The following is an 18,453-nucleotide window of genomic DNA, read 5'->3' on the forward strand; positions in this document are numbered from 1 at the left end:
ATATCTTATCCTTAATTTATAATTGTTAAAACCGTCTTACCATTATATTTTTTAATGATTTATTTATCTAAATCTCTTGGGTTTTGAAATATTGATTACAATGTCGATTGGGCATCTTTATAATCAAGTCTATTTAGAATACTAGCAGCTAGAGACTTCTAGGGGCACTTGAAGGGGGTTGATGAGCACCTTTCCTCTTTCCATTTTAGTTCTTAAAAGGAAAACCTACTCCTTGTCACAACCAGAAGCTTTATTGTAAAGGAGAACAATGTCATCAAAACATAGTTCTACGCCAATTTAAAAACTTGTTATTGATTCAAGTGTATTGGAAATAAAATAAATGAAAAACAAGGATGACAACATCCATAAAAGCGAAGCACTGAAATGTTAGGAAAAACGTACATTAAGACTTGTATAGTGTCAGAACTGAATAATCATAATATAAAAGTATAAGAGTCGAAGCAAAATTGTTAGTAAATTTGTTGAAAACTGCTTGATACAGGATAATGTTTATGGACATACTTACTTTTTTAGGACTTGATTATAGAGTTGCTTCACTTATAATATTGTACTTTGTTGTCCCAGAAATCAATATACCAAAAATCAGATCAAACGGATAATTAGATCACATAAAAATTTGTTGTTAAAAAAGTTGAAATATCAACATGTTTAAAATGGACTTATGGACATTCTGGTAATAATTATTAGAATCACCATGCAAAGTTTAAAATCGATAGGACAATTCTAACATGTCTAAATTAACAAAACAAAGCTATTTGTCTCGGACGGACGTACGGACGGACCGACCCTAATTATAGAAAAGCTTCGCTTTTAAAAATTATTTAGGGTTTTAAATAAAATATTGTCATATAAAATATCTTAAAATTAGAATTAAATTTAGAATATACATTTTTGTATTTATTTGGTTTACCTATCTACTGGCACTTCAGATAATTCTACCTTTAATCAAAATCTACATTGAAGAAAGAGAAAACTGGATATGTTACCTAGCTTCCACAGATACTATTTTCTTAATGACTCATTTATATCTACTTGCCTTTTCTATAATGAAACTTTTTGCCCTTTATGATACACCAACTTTTTTGGAACTCAATCATGAAAAAGTTTGTTTAACTATAGATATAACAATTATTCTCACAGGAATAATAATTAAAGTTATAGAAACAGTTATAGAACCACTAATGTGCAATAAAGCATTTGCTAAAGTTATTATCTATCTATTCACAAACATTAATCTGAGTTATGATTTACAAGATGGTGGATTGTATACAACATTTAGAGCTGGGATTAATCTATCACTTTTGTTAATATCTTTGATGTGCCTTTTTTCAGCCTTTGTGATTAATTACAAGAACAATTTTAATTTTCAAAAACTATCCCATCATTTTGTTGTAAATAAATTGAAAAAGAAACAAAACTCTATTCATCCAAATGAAGGACTCGAAATAGCATTCCCTGGTTACAGTGGAGTACCAAATTCTATCATTCAAAATGAAATAAAACAGAAAACTAAAAGACAGCAAATCTTTCAAAATATTAAAAGAAATACATTTATTGATATAGAAAGTCAAGAAATTCCAAATAATTTTACTGAAGAAAAAGATCTAAATGAGAACTCTGCCAAAGATTGTGTAAAGCCTGCCACAGAAGATATTACTTTAATCCGCAGGAAAGTAAAATTGATATTTATAATTACATTAATGGGAACATCTCTGATGTGTATTGGGTCAATCATATATCATTCCACAAAGTCAAATACAAAACAAATGTTTATAAATACTTTTATATTTAAGCTAATAGAATCTTTTCCAGTACTAATTGTTATAAACTCAAATATTCTTTTTGATTTTACAGTCAGAAGAATTAAAAGGATTTTTTCATAAAAATTTGACTTTTTTCTAATTTATTTTCATATTAATATATTTTATAATTAAATTTTGCTTCACTTTATATTTCAAGCATTGTAGGTACATGTTAAATTTTTACTTGGGATTGTCAGCCGTGCGTCAGCCGCGACTAAGCCTCAAATTCAAACCTGTTTGTATGCTTTGAAAATTTCTTTGAAGTAAGGGATGGTCATAATTCGGTCAGGTTTAAACTTTCAGCAGAATTTTAAAATTGACCAAATAACGTTATTCTAACACTTATGTCCACATAGTTTCATGTTTGTTAAATACTATATTTTTTTGTTTTGTAATTTTTTTAAATCTGCATATTTTCTTTATAGTGTAAGTATATCTTTTATTTTCCACTTTCACTAAAGTTATTTTACAGCTTTCCGAACGATAAATTTAATACTGTATTTCATGACAGTCTGACGCGCGCATGAATGGATATTTTTGTTTTGGGAGATTTTTATGCATATGTGTTGTGAGGTTCTATTAAGTTGTTGCGATAGTGAAATAAGAATCTTTATTCAATAATGATCTTTTAGCTAGATAATTCAGTTTTCTAAAAGGTAAATCCAATATTAAAATTCAATTAATTTGGGAAGTTCTTCTTAATATTCTTATATTTCAACCCCTCCCCCCCCCTCCCCCCACCTGAACAAAGGTTTAGGCTCTGAACAGGAATGTCAGAATTAATATCCCAAAAAAAGATTGCTTTTGATTTAGACCCAAACTAAAGCTTTTCTATTGGTCAATAAAGGTTCATATTGTTAAATATCATATACTTACTCCACACTGCCCTCCCCCTCCCCTTTCCATATAAAATATTCAGTTACCCAATACAAACTTATCCATTCGTGTACCTAAATGCATCTAAGACAACATAAAGTCCTTGTATTTTGATGAAATATCCTATGCTAGACTGTAAGTCAATCAACATTGGTTAGACAAAATAAAATGTGATGTAATAATATTATTCTGCTGCTGAGCCCCTTTAATTTAAACTCGTCTAGAAATGATTCAGCTCCCCACACCTAGCTGTGGCAAATATTAAGCTTAAGATTCACAAATAAATGTCATTACAATATCAGAAGATTTATGTTTATCTTCGCCCCTAGCATTAAGGGCCTTGTATTTAAAGGGGAAGGGATGTGCATTAAAATAGCCTAAAATTATCCTAAGAGCTGTGCAAAGCTTTACTAAAATAGGAAATTTATTGATTTAGACAGTGGCGTGCACAGCGATTCTCTACGGGGTTCGTAAAAAGGTTGAAAAAGGGGAAGGCAGGTCTTTAATAAACTTTTAAGGCTAACGGATAAGAGAATGTGTTTATAAAACTTTGAGGAACAGTTTATTTTACATAAGTTCCTCTCCATCCCAGAGTTTCACGGTAGAAGGACTTGAAAATAGAGAGGGAGGGGACATTGGGCTTTTTATTACACTAGTCCCCAAAGTCTTATAATAACGTTTTTTATTTGTTTGCTTAAAAACTTTGGGGACTTTTATTAACCTTTGATTGGTTGGTTCATTAAGTTAAGTGTCTAAACGTTTCAACAACTAATTGTAATCTACAAACGAGGTAATTTTGTGTACCTTTATTGGGGATGTGCATCAATTTATCGGTCATTGTCTTATCCCTGACTATTCCTGACTTTATAAACCTTCCCTTAGTTATAAAAAGGTGTGTTGCACAGGCCCTTTCACTGTGGGACACAAAACAACGAGGACCACAGCATCCAAAGCAAAACAGCAAACTTTTGCATAGATTCGCAGTTGAAAGCCAATTTTTGATACTCAAGAGTCGATGCTGCTGTCCTTAGAAAGTAAAATATTTTTTCGTATTCATTCGAATCCGGTGGATAGGAACCGGTTCTCATGCATACGAAAAAACTATGTCTAGCATCGTATTATATCCAGCTTTCTACGAATATAGAAATGTACAATCATAAGATTAAAAACCAGTTTTTTTAGCCCGTGCCTTCGGCACCTCGGGACTAAAAAAACTGGTTTTAATCTAATAATTGTACTTATATCCGCGGAAAGCGGTTTATAATACGATGAAAGAAATAACTATTCCAGTCATAGGCGTCCAAGGGGGGGGGGTAATGGGCCATTTGGCACCCCCAAAATTTTTTGAACAATACCCCCCCCAAAAAAAAATTACCCCTACCTTGGGGGTGCCGTAGGCACCCCCAACGATTTTGGGGGGGGTATTTACCCCCCCCAAACCATTTTGGGGGGGGGGGGGGGTAATTACCCCCCCCAAAATAAATGTTCTTTAAAAATTTTTTTTTGGGGGGGGGGTATTTACCCCCCCCCCCAAATTGAATGTTCTTAAAAAAAAAATTTTACTGAAAATTTTTTTTTGGGGGGGGGATCTATGATGTAATTGTAAAGCACTGAAGATTTCATAAAATAGATACCTAACTAAATTAAATATTTCATTAAATAATGAAAAAGAATTTCTATAGGCGATTTCTTTTGGGAGGATGTCAGGGTGTCTCAAAACTAGTTATAAAACTTACCAGGACCTATAAGACGCTTCACTTTAAAGTATAATCATATTGGTTTATTGGTTAGTGAGTTAATTATTGTATTTTTATGTTCTAAAGAATGAGATACTACTATATATTTAAATTTGTATAGTAGTGGCGCCCTTAGCATCTAAGAACTCGTGTTTTCTAAAGGGTAAAAAGGGAGGAGAAAAATAGCCTAAAACCACTCAAAGGATTGACCTATAATAGTGTGGAACCATCATGGGATCTATGTGAAGCTTTCCTAAAAAGGAGAACTCAGTATTAAAAGTAATGAAATCTGAAGCTATAGTCAAATAAACCTTACTTACTAATTTTAATTGGAACTGATGATCTATTTTTATAAAGAAACATATGTATTCCGCCAATAAATAGTTAAAAAAATTAAATGTGTTTATACATATAATAATACTTTATGTTATAGGATAGTACTTATTAACTTAATAGATTAGGTAGGTGCTTTTTTTACATAATTAAATTACCCCCCCCAAAAATTTTACCCCCGGGGTAAATTAGTTTGGGGGGGGGGGGTAATTACCCCCCCCCCAACAGATTTGGGGGGAGTATTTACCCCCCCCAACAGACTTTAGGGGGGGTAATTACCCCCCCAATCAAATTTTACCCCCGGGGTAAAAATTTTGGGGGGGGTAAAAAAAAATTTCGGCGCGCTTCGCGCGCCATTTTACCCCCCCCCAAACACGAATTACCCCCCCCCTAAAATTTTTTACCCCCCCCCAAAAAAAAAGCTTGGACGCCCCTGATTCCAGTATAGATTCTAAACCGATTAATTTCCGCTGGATTAGTACCGGTTTTCAACCATACTGAAAAACAAGTATAGCATCGTATATCAATCAATTGTCCACTAATAATAAAATAAAAATCATAAAATTAATACTAGTTTTGTTATAATATTTAATTTTAATATCCGCGTAAAGCTGTCTTCAGCTATTAACATGTTAAAAATTCGCACCCATATAAAAATAACATGCCTAAATTGATATCAACCAGATTACATTTTTAAATTAATAGCACATAGCAGAGATATACCTCAAATCACAGAGAAGCTAGACTCTGAAAAAAAAACATGAAATATTTTCACAAAAAAAATAGATGAGAATATTTATTTTCCCAATTGGAAAAGCTTAAGAAAAACAAATTTGTTTTTTTCCACTTTGGATTGTGTCAGCTAGTCAGACACCACCAGAGTGGGAAATGTTTTCTTTACCCGTCCTTTTTTTAAAGAGCGCAGCTACTCTACACTTAGGATGTGTCTGTACGTCTGTTTAATAGATGAGATGGAAAGTTAAAAATGTCCACTTGTTTTCAAATTTTAACTCTATAAACTATCTAAGATATCATAAAATGAAAATCTTTCTGCTTATTTAATAATAGCGAAACATTGTACATATAAGGTTTTCTTATGGGCATAATTGTCCTTGTTCATTACATGTAATCTTTCTATAAGTAAACTTTTTTTTAATTTTGACTTTTTAAATATCTACAATCTACATATACATATATTATTTTTACTTTTATTTTTTCCACGATTTAAAAAAAATATATAAAGACGAGGCTAATATATAAAAAAAACAAGGATGACAACATCCTTAAGTAGCGAAGCTCAAAAATTATGGATAAATATCTGGATAAAATGATCTATAGAGTGTGTCATAAAAAAAACTTATCTAGTGACCCAAACAATAGCAAGTCTTTATAAAACTTGGTGAAAATATGTAGAATGTTGACTTAATTAATCCCTAAAAATTCCAGCCGTTTATCTTGAACAGGAGTCGAGAATATCATGAAAACTTGAACAGACAGATAGACTTAATTGTATCATAGATATGATTATCTTTAACATTTGTTAATAGCGTTCAAGTATATCATTTTAAAATGAAACAATAATAAACTTTCTATTTCACAATCAAACTTCATTTCAATTATAAATCTTTGTTTAGATAAAATGTTGTTTCAACATTATTTGTAGCACAACAGTTCTATAATTAGGAGCTGTACGTCCATATGTCGGTATTTTTCCTCCATTTTAATTTTGTTTTTTTAAAAAAGATTAATTTTTATTTAGATTGTTTTATATTACAGCGGCTAGGCTCCAAGAGGCCTCTAACTATATTTTTTGGTGGAAGGGGTTATTTTTAGAGGCTATCTCTCTTGGGAGGGTTGAGGAAGCCTTCTCCAAAATAGTTGATAACCTCACCAGTCTTATAAGAAGCTTAACTGTAACGGAGAAACTTATCGGTTCAGCAGATAGCGAGATCCTTCGCAGCAAACACATACACACACACACACACACACAAACAAACATCGTGTTACTTTTCTTTTTAATATTAATGTTACAACAAAAATATGTTTATAAATGTTACTATTTGTTTCATGGGGCATAACGCATAATATATTTCCTTAATGTTATAAAAATATCAAAACATATTTGTTAAATATCTTCTAATGCCTTTTTTCAAACATTTAACATCTTCTATTATGTGTCCTAGAAGCAAAGCTACTGTACAAAAAGTATTGCTTGTTTGACATAAAACCACACTGTTATTACTTATTTATCACATCGTATTATAGACAACTTTCCACAAATGAAAAATTCTAAGATAATTCCAGTTTGGTTAGCCCCGAGGGTCCGAACGTTCATGCTAACAAATCTGGTATGAATTCAAATATTTTCATTTTAATATTCGTTGATAATTGACTCTATACGATATATAATTTTTCATATGGCCGAGAACCGATTCTCGATTATTCGGTCAAATAGTCTTTCTGTTATCTTTCTTAAAAGAATTCATGTATTTTAAGGAATAAGACAATGGTCAATAAATTGATGGACACCGTCAAATATGACAAACTTCAGAACATGAGAATTATTTGTGGAAACGCTTGGAGACTGCCTGCTTGTACCAGGCAATCATGTTCCCAAATTTGTTAAGAGTGCGAATGAGAGCTAATGTTTATGTAACAAATTTTAGACCAGTAAAATTTAGGAGATTCAAGGATGACAACATCCATAAAGCGAAGCTCCGAAATGGAAGTAAAAAAGAACATTAACACTTGCAGAGTGTCTGAACTGAATAAGCAGAATATTAATGCATATGTCTTAACAAAATTGTAAGAAATGTGTTGCAAAATTGTTTAAATATATGATACTGTTTAAGGACATACTTACATTTTTAGGACTTGATTATAGAGATGCTTCGCGTAAAAAATTGAACCTTGTTGTAATAGGAATCAGTATACAAAAAAATCAGATGAATAGGATATTTTTAACAGAGAAAAATGTGTTGTCAAAAAAGTAAAAAATCAGTATGTTTAAAATGGACGTACGGACTTTCTGGTAACGAATAGAGTTGCTGCGCTTTTTAAGCCGTACCTTACTGTTCTAGGAATTATCATGCAAAGTTTGAAATTGATAGGAAAATTCTAACCTGTTTAAATTAACGAAAAGAGCTGACCGTTACAGACGTACAGACAGACCATCCCTAATTATAGAAAAGCTTCGCTTTTAAAAGTATTTTAAAATTTCGTTGTAAGATAAAAAAATAACATGTCAGATTTAAATTTAATGTTAAAATTAAATTTTTCATTACTTACTAAACAAAATTATAACTTTTTATATGAAAAATTATGTATAATATATGTGTGTAATATCTTACATGTGCATAGATAAAACCAAGTTTTGTTTTAAAAAGTAAAGCTTTTCTATAATTAGGCTCGGTCGGTCCAAATGTCCGACCTTAACAGTTAAATATTCTTGGTAATTTAGGCATGCTATAATTATCCCATTGATTTTAAACTTTTACAACGAGAATGATGTTATAAGCAAAGCATCTCTGTAATAAAGTTCTAAAATTGTAAGCATGTCCTTAAACATTATTCTGTAATTAAGCAGTTTTGCAACAAATTTACTTACGATTTGTTTAGATTTTATACTTTTGTATTCAGATTATTCAGTTATGACACTCTACAAGTGTTAATGCTTGTTTGTCCTTCGTTTCCAGAGGTTTACTTTTATGGATACTGTCATCCTTGTTTTATTTTAAATATTGAAAGCTGAAATAATATAACACACACTTTTTGTAAACATTTATTAAGTAAAGAAAAGACTGTACAAGGATGACAATATTTATAAAAGCAAAGGTTACAAACTACTAAACCAACTTTGAAAGCATTTTATTTGAATATTAATGATAAATGAAAAAAGAAACAAACTTCAAAAACGATTAATGACTGCAGGATTAGGACTGCTTCTAAATCATACTAAAACAAGGATGACAACACCCATAAAAGCGAAGCACTGAAACGGTAGGACAAACGGACATTAACACTTGTATAGTGTCAGAACTTAATAATCAGAATATAAATGTATAAGATTTGAAGCAAAATTTTAAGTAAATTTGTTGAAAAACTGCTTGATACAGGATAATGTTTATGGACATACTTACATTTTTAGGACTTGATTATAGAGTTGCTTCGCTTATAACAGTATACTTTGTTGTTCCAGGAGTCAATAATTAGATCCCATTAAAATTTGTTGTTAAAATTTTTTTTAAAATCAACATGTTTAAAATGGACGTACGGACATTCTGGTAATGATTATAGAGCTGCTACGCTTTCTAAATCATACCAAACTGCTAAAGGAATCACTATGCAAAGTTTGAAAATTTGATTGAACAATTCTAACATGCCTAAATTAACGAAAAAAGCTATCCGTTACGGACGGACCGACCCTAATTATAGAAAAGCTTCGCTTTTAAAAAGCATGTACCTTATCGTACTACAGACAATTTTCCACGAATAGCATCATTTATTATACGAGGAAAGCTGTTTATAATGCGATGCGAGAAATAACTATTAAATCAAAGAATAAATTAAGATTTAAAGTTTTATAGAAAAGCCATAATTTTTGTATTATGTTTATCATGTACAATAACTATAGAAGCGATTCACTTTTATAAAAAAAAAAAAGACCGCACATTACAATTAATATGGCCATATGGTTGTCTTTTTAGTACGGTTGGGATACGATATGGCATTTATAGAAAACAACTTGCATAATCGTCAGTTGAAAAACTACCAAAAAATATGAAAAAGAAATAGAGTTAAATTAATATAGAATGTGTATCGTTGATAATAGGACTTACTAGTAATGCATATAGAGTTCCTAAAATTTCCTAATTTTCATAATTAAGGTTTGAAATTGATAGGATGACTTTTACAAACCAAAATTTATCAGATAAAGATATTCGTCACAGATATACGTACGTAACCCTCTAAAATAGAAAAAAGTCGATTATAAACACTTAGAATAAAGTAATAGTTATTAATCGTATCGTATATAAACAGCTTTCCGCGGTTATAAAAATGTACAATAATAATAATAATAAAAACATTTTAAGCCCCGAGATGTCGAAGGCATGGGCTAAAAAAATTGGTTTTAATCTTATGGTTGTACATTTTTAGTAGCGAAGCTACTCTATAATTCACTTTGTCCGTCAGTCAGTCCGTCAGTCAGTCAGTCCGTAACGCTATGGGGGAAATGGGATTTACTCAGCTCCTATAAAAGATAGAATGCTAAAATTTTTTTGACAACATTCCTATTAATAAGGAGCACAATTAATTATAAAACATCAATGGCGGTCGGAGCGCTTTTTAGCAGGTTTTAGGCTATTTTTGTATTTTTCATATTTTCTCCATATCTTTGGTGTTTATGGTCCGATTTCGAAATTTTTTTCAGTTTTAGAAATCAAAATTAAATTTCCTGTCGTTTAAAGAAAACGTCTATGACGGTCAGACTACCTTTAAACAGGTTTTAGGCTATTTTTGTATTTTTCAAATTTTTCTCCATATCTTTGGTGTTTATGGTCCGATTTCCAAAATTTTTTCAGTTATAGATATCAAAATTAAATTTTCTGTCATTTAAAGAAAACAACTATGACAGTCAGACTACCTTTTAACAGGTTTTAGGCTATTTTTGTATTTTTCTCCATATCTTTGGTGTTTATGGTCCGATTTCCAAATTTTTTTCAGTTATAGATATCAAAATTAAATTTCCTGTCGTTTAAAGAAAACAACCATGACAGTCAAACTGCCTTTTTGCAGGTTTTTGGCTATTTTTAATTTTTTCCTTTTTTTCCATTTCTCTTTTGTATATAGTCCGATTTTCCAAATTTTTTAGGTTAAGGATATAAAATAGAATTTCCTGTCATTTTAAGAAAACAACCGTATTCCCATCCATGAATTTTTGGCTTCGCTACTTATGGATGTTGTCATCCTTGTTTTTATATATATTCGTAGAAAACTGGATATAATAATATGCTATACATAATTTTTCAGTATGTCTAAAAACCGGTTCTAATCCACCAGATATAAACGATTGATACTGGAAATTCTCTTCCTTTTCAGCGGGTTGCGAGATTTTAAGTCACATTTTTGTAACAAATCCCCTTTTATGTATCTTTGTGTTTAATGTTTCTAAATAAAGTGCTGTGTTGACATGGTTTTACAGTACAATAGCGTACAAAGGAGGCTCGGTCTCTACGTCCGTCCGTACTACAGCACGAAACGGATCGCTCTCATCTTCAATTTGCGCATGCGAATTGTCCTATTAATTTCAAACTATGCATTATGATTTCTATAACAGTTTAGTACAATTTAAAAGGCGTAGCAACTCAATAATTGTTAATAGAAAGTCTGTTATAACAAACTGATTTTTTATTTTTGACATATATTTTCTTTGATATTATTATTTTATTTTATCTGATTCTTAGAACAATGATTCCTAAAACAACAAGGTAAAATATTTAAGCAAAGCCTCTCTAAAATCGAGGCCTAAAATGTATGTCCTTAAACAGTAGACTGTAATTACGCAATTTCACAACAAATAATGCAAAAAAATTTGTAGTTCTAGAAAAGCGTTCTCCTATTCATTGGCTCGGAAACTTTGGATAGCTTTATGAAATGATAGTTTGCTGTAAAGTATACATTATAATTCTTATTAAATATTACAAAAACAGAATGTCAATAAAATTTCAGACATGGCCTATTTTTAATTTGGAAACATCTATATGTAATGACAGCTTAGAAAATCTTTTATCTAACGTATATTGCAGACGAACAAATGGATACTGACAGACATTTAAAATTATAGAGTAGCTTCAATACTCTAAAGTGGAAGTTATTGGGTGTAAAGTTAAATTATGACACCCTTTAAAATTATCCCAGTTACGCCCTGGAAAGTATAATAGAGAGCTTTTACGCTGTCTTTCCGGTTTGGTTACAACCAATATGATAGGAACTTGTATTTAATAATTTTCATTTTCTTTAGAAATTGTACCTAACATGTACCTTACAGTTACATGAATCAACTAACAGATACTCCCTTAGGGTCCTCTAGGGGCACTTAAGGAAAGAGTTAAGTTGACCCTCAATTTTCAATTTTAGTGGGAGGAAGGTTGTTATAAATGTATAGGAAGCTTTACTGTAAAGGAGAACTATGTCGGTCAAGTGGTTTGTGAGATATCAAGCTACAGACAGACATTCATCTTGTTACTCTTTTTAAAAGGAATAGCGATACATGTATGTACAGCACCAATTACTCCCGTGTATATCAAAATTATTGGTTAAAAAGTTTGGATACTCAAGGTAAAACTTTGAGAACCGATATAATTTACAGTGCAATGTTCCCTCTCTCCACTTTTATATATATCCTTATCCTGCATAGGAAGTGAACCAAATCAATAAATGAAATCTCTTTTCTACACTAATTAGTATTGTCTTAAGTATTATTTATACACTTTCTTTGTTAATTCACTTCAAAATTAACTTCATGCTACAAATAATTATCAAATCATTTTGTACTTGTTGCTTCGCCCCCGGCATGCTACAAAAATATAAATATTAAAAAATATTAAAACACATGTAAAAGATTTCGTGATTATTTCAAATTAAATTTCTTTATTTAAGACAACTTAACTTTGAGGGGATTAAATATGGAAAATGCGCTTGAAAAACTTTTAAAATTACCCGCCCACTTCCTTATTTTTTAAAAATATATTTAAAATAAGTGTGGATTGAGGGGCAGTTTTTTGTTTATTTATTTATTACTTTAGGGAAGGTTAGGTTAGGTTAGCCATATAGGGTAAGTTTAACTCAGGTTTATGCCCCATAGGGGTTAGGAACAGATAACAAACTAACCTTCCGACTTATTAAAAAGATAATGGGAGTAGGGGTATCAGTGATCAACAGTCACTTTTATGTGAAAGCACCATACATAAAAATGCTTCATAATAAGCAAAAAAAACTGCCTTTTAATCATCAAAAGAGTAAGATTTAAAAAGGATGGCAACATCCATATAAAACGAAGCTCTAAAATCAGAAGGATAAACAAACTAACAATATCTCTTACAACGTGTCGGAACTTCTTAATTATAACAGTAGTTTGTAAGTCTAAACTAAATTGTTCCTAAATTTGTTGCAAAATCGCATATTTACAGAATACCGTAAAGTTAGGACATGATTTATTTTTTGGATTCGATTATAGAGATACCTCGCTTGTAGTATTTTACTTTGTTGTCCTAGGAATCACTAATCACAAAATCAGATTAATAGAATAAATCCATCATTAAAAATTTTTAAGTTAGCATGTTTTAAATAAAAGTAGAGACTTTCTGGTTACTATTTTAGAGCTGCTAAGCTTTCTAAATCGTACCTATCTGTTACAGGAATCATCTTGCAAAGTTTGAAATCGATATAGAGAATAGCTTTGCTTCTTTTAGATTTTGACAAAATACCAGGAATTTTAAATGAACGATAAATTAATTTCTCGTATTCATTCGAATCCAGTGGATAAGAACCGGTTCTCATGATTCATCCATACGAAAAAACTATGTCTAGCATCGTATTATATCCAGCTTTCTACGAATATAAAAATGTACAATCATAAGATTAAAACCAGTTTTTTAGCCCGTGCCTTCGGCACCTTGGGGCTAAAAAAACTGGTTTAAATCTTATAATTGTACATTCTATATCCGCGGAAAGCTGTTTATAATACGATGCAAGAATTTACCCAATAATAACAAACAAATTACTCCTTCTGTAGATTGAAAATATTAGTTGAAATGTTTGGGCACTTCTAGTTTGAACTAACCACTTAAGATTCAATAAATGTACCCAAGGTTTTTAAGACAACCCCTAAGATAACGTTGGGTACTAGTACTTTACCCGCATCTAACTTTAGACGTACTAACATCTGTAGAAGAAACCATAATCATAGAATAGCGTTGCTCGTAGTGATAATGACCAAGCGATCTTACAAATTAATGTTAAGATTATGAAACAATAAAAACAAGGATGACAACATCCATAATTAGCTAAGCAAACAAATCATGGAAGGGAATACGGACAAGGAGATCTAAAGATAATTTACTAAATTCAAGAATAGATTTATTAAACAAAAATTAAGAAACTTTTCTTAGGTATTTTTAATTTCTCATATTTATAAATATTATGTAGCAACTAACAAACCAATGGACAAAATAAATTACATACGGGATGCTCATTGGTATAGGGAATCTTCACACAAAAAATCAGCCAAAAATTTTAAATAGCAGCTTAGAAAATCACATTTCCTCCAAAGCGTTATGGACTAATTGACTGACGGACGGACAAAATGAATTATAGAGTAGCTTCGCTACCAAAAACAGAGAACTTTGTAATACACAATAGTTACAATTCATTCCTAATAACACTACCATAATTGTAAGCGAAGCTTCTCTGTAAGTTTTAAAGTGATATTTGGATATCTATGTACATTTTTGGGGGGGATTTTAGAGATGTCTATGAAATTTTTGGAAGGCCTATGGGGTTGATATTAAGATTAAGGGGGAGGGACCGTGGATATTACATTTATTACTTTTATTTTGACTAGCGGCTACGCTCCCAGAGGCCTCAAATGGCACTTTAAATGTTTTGTTTTTAAAAAATAATACGTTACCTATCTTTGTTGCGTTCAAGTCACTACACGTAAAAAAAAATTTTTTTTATGTGATTTCTCTTGGAAGGGTGGTGGTACCCTTCCCCAAATAGTTATAAATCTTACCGGGACCTATGAAAATCTATGTTAAGGAGAACCCGTTCGGTTCAGCGGTTAGCAAGATCCTTCGGTACAGACAAACAGACATCCCATTACTTTATTATAAGGATAGGTTTCAGAGATTTTTTATGTTAAACTTTGTTATTTACGCCCATATGGAAGCAATATTTATTGTTTTTAAAAGAAATGAATAGAGAATTATTTGATAACCACAAGTATTGCGTACAAGAAAAAAAATAACATTAAACAGACAAAAAAATTTTACCCTGTCAATGTTTTTTTTATATAAATTAGTAAAGGTGTTAGTCTGAAGCTTAAGATCTCAATGACTGCAGGATCAATTAGGATCTCCCTTTGAGGGATGCTTCACCTAGGTCTGTGATGGTTTTAGACCATTATATTTTTAGATTAAAGTCTTAGGATGTATTTATGCTACTTTCCTATCCTGTTTCTGTCTCTTCGAATACAGATCCCCTAGAGGCTAGGGGCGTAACATCTTGTAAAAAATTATTCAGTTTCTCAATCCAATTTAAAAGAAAAAAGTCTACTTCATTATTCCATAACATCTAGTAAGTATATAAAGGAATAATAACAATTATCATGTCGATGTTAGATCAGCCATAATACATAAATCTACTTTCGGAAACTGTAATTGATATCAGGACAAACGTTTAACTTACTGCAAACTTTCTTGGTAATATGCATATCCCCCCCCCCCCCACTCCATCCATTTGCAACAATATACAATCGTATTGCGGCTGTGCTTATGTAATGGATATTATATCTATAACAAAGTAGAACGATGTCTGTGTGTCTGTCTGTTTGTTTTTTGTAGCCAAGGATCTCGCTAACCGCTGAACCGATCGGGTTCTCCTTTACAGGGTAGCTTCTCATAGGTCCCGGGAAGCTTTATAACTATTTTCTTGGGGGTGTGACACCCCCAACCTCCCAAAAAATGAAAAATAATTCTTCCCCCCCCCCCAAAATTTATTTTTTTTAAAACTAAAATTAAAATAGTGGGGTCGACTATCCCCCCCCCCCACCAAAAAAATCCCCTCCTCAAATAAAAAATTTTAATTTTTCTTTTAAATGCGAAAAATTAGGTTGATCAAACCTCTTGTCGACAATTTAGGTTGCTAACATGAACATCTTTCATTGGTCAGTTCGTTTATTCCAGTAGGAGGGAAGAACATGGGGTAAAGAGGAAAGATGGGAGGTATTGTTATTTAAGCCAGCTTCGAGTTTCACTTTATTCACTTTAACAGTTATCAAAACATCGGTGCGTTAGGAAAGGAAGGGGAAAAGGGTTGGTTCCACCCTTCCCCAATTTGTAAAACCTTTTTCATAAAGATGATTAAAATTGTTGTGATGTAACTTTCAACAGAAAATGACAGTTTTGGTCTTCAAGATAGTTTTATATGAAAGGTTGCGTGTTTTTTTACTATATCGCTGAACCTTTTGATATTATTGTTTTGTTTTTTACATGAGTAAATTTTTTAAAAGAATAATGTAGATTTTTTAGGATGCTCTGAAGGGTCCTACAACAAACGCAGGAGTCCCAAACGTCAGAGTGGACACTTAACATAACCTAACCTATTTTAGACCATCTTATAGGTTTTTTTAAATGCCTAACCCCTGCGGGGGCTTATTTGTTTATTCATATCTTAACCAACCGAATCTGTATAGAAATAATTAATAAAATTAATATTTTAACACTCCTGCGTTTGTCCACTCCGACGTTTGGGACTCCTGCGTTTGTCCTGGAACCCTCTGAAGGAATAAATGTATAGTTATTTATCGTATATTATTATGGACAGCTTTCCGCGGATAGTAAAATGATAAATTATAAAATTAATTCCGGTTTTGTTAGCCCCTCATTATAATCTGTTTTGAAGCCATACTGTAAATAAATTTATTTTCTTAACATTATTGTGTTTTATTATTAACCAGAAAAATTATAGAGTATGCTTTTAATCACGTTTACAGTATGGCTTTGAAACCGATTAACATCCGTTGTATTAGAACCGGTTCTCAGCCATACTGAAGAATCATATATAGCATCAAACTACAGTAAATTTTTCCACGAATATCAAAAATAAAATTATAAGATGAATACCAGTTTTGTTAGCCTTTGGCATTTTTGATTATTAATATTTTTCAATCTCTTTCCAACATTAGAGAAAAAGACTAGAGGGAGAAGGGGTTAAATAACTGCATGTTTCCATCCAAATGACCTTGTGACAACTCTTAATTGGGTCTATAAAAATCAACAAAGTAGTAGAAAACCTTTTGTTAGCAGACGAAAAAGGTCCCCAACAAAGGGATCCATGTAGTTGTATCATTCCTAGGTTGACCGACTGAAACTGAATGTAAACTGCTGAACAGTTAGAAGGTGACTGTAGTCAACCAATGCAATGGTTTCGGTATTATTAACACAGCCAAGTAGCAGAAAACAATTTGCTAGCAGGCGAAAAAAAGTCGTTAAAAAGAGGGGAGAGGTAGTTATCTACATCTGTACTATAGATCTGTTTTTCCACCAAAAAGATTTTTTAAGTACTTTCTGATAATTGATAATGTTTTTTTTCTACTTAAATGCTACTTAAATTATTAATATTTGCTAGAAATATTGATTTCTTTTCTACGTCTAAAAATTTATTCAAAATTTGAACCTAACTTTTTACTTTATAAAAACATACATGTCTAATAGATTTTGCTTTATAGTATTTTAGAAAACTTTCCTTTCCATTGAAATGGAAAAAAAACACTTTATATTATAACTGACTAACGCCTACGCCCCTAGAGGCCTTTAGGAGCACTTGAGGCGAGGGGAGTTGAATTCGATAACCCATTTTTTTATTTGTTATTTTATTAACATTGGAGATGTACATCAATTTATTAGTTATTGTCTTATTCCTTTAGATCTCTGCAACAAGTTACTATTTTGCAGATAGGATATGGATGAAAAGAAAAATACAATATTTAGAACATGCATGTCAATATAGGATAAAAAAACATAAAATCAAGTTGTCATGGGGGGTTTCTCTTTAAATATTAGACCTCCCACACTCTTAAGTTTTAAAGAACAATAAAACATCAGTCTTATTAAAGATTTGAAAGAACTATGTCAAAACTAACAAATATTGAAGCAAAAAAAATTGTTGCTTTAAGTTTCATTATCTTATTCTGTGTTATAAACCTTTCGTGGGTTCCTTTGCCATTAAGAATTAGTGTCTACATATTAACAACAAGTTTAAGTGTGTTGTCGTCGGGTGCAGTTTTTAGTTTCTACAACAACATTCCAGATACACAGCACTCTTTACTAACTACAGGTCAATATAAACGCGGCATAAGCGCAAATGATAGCGTGCCTGCTTGTTGTCGGGTTCGAGTTTGCTCCACACCGCGTCATAAACATTGAATATGACACTTACTGCTGCTGTGTCTGACAGTTGACACTATTAGTAAAATTGGGGGTAATGTATTGGCCTTAAACTGGCGCAACCCATTACCTTGCACAGTTAAGACTTTAACAAAGGTCGTGCAATCAAAGGGTTGGATGGCACCTAATATCTGTGGGTGTTTGCGTATATAAAATTCCATAGCAAGCAGAATCAGATGATGCAGTAGATAATAAAGTAAAGGGTTTACACAATGGATTATAAATTGATATAAAAATCAACAATGATGATAAACAGAATTGCCTCTCTTGTAGATTAAAACTATTGGTTAAAAGTTTTAGAACTAACCAAAACAAATTTGATAAAAGTACACAAAGTTTTTAGGTGCAAGTGTTCAATGTCTCTTTTTTTATGAAGGGGGACGAAGTGTCTCAAAAATCAGCCATGTGACGTTGTAAAAATGAGGGATTATCCATCTCTTTTTTAGGGTTTTTTCCCCA

Source organism: Acartia tonsa, chromosome 10 (genome assembly GCF_053477335.1).
Source record: "Acartia tonsa isolate MP-2025a chromosome 10, ASM5347733v1, whole genome shotgun sequence".
Lineage (NCBI taxonomy): Eukaryota > Metazoa > Arthropoda > Copepoda > Calanoida > Acartiidae > Acartia > Acartia tonsa.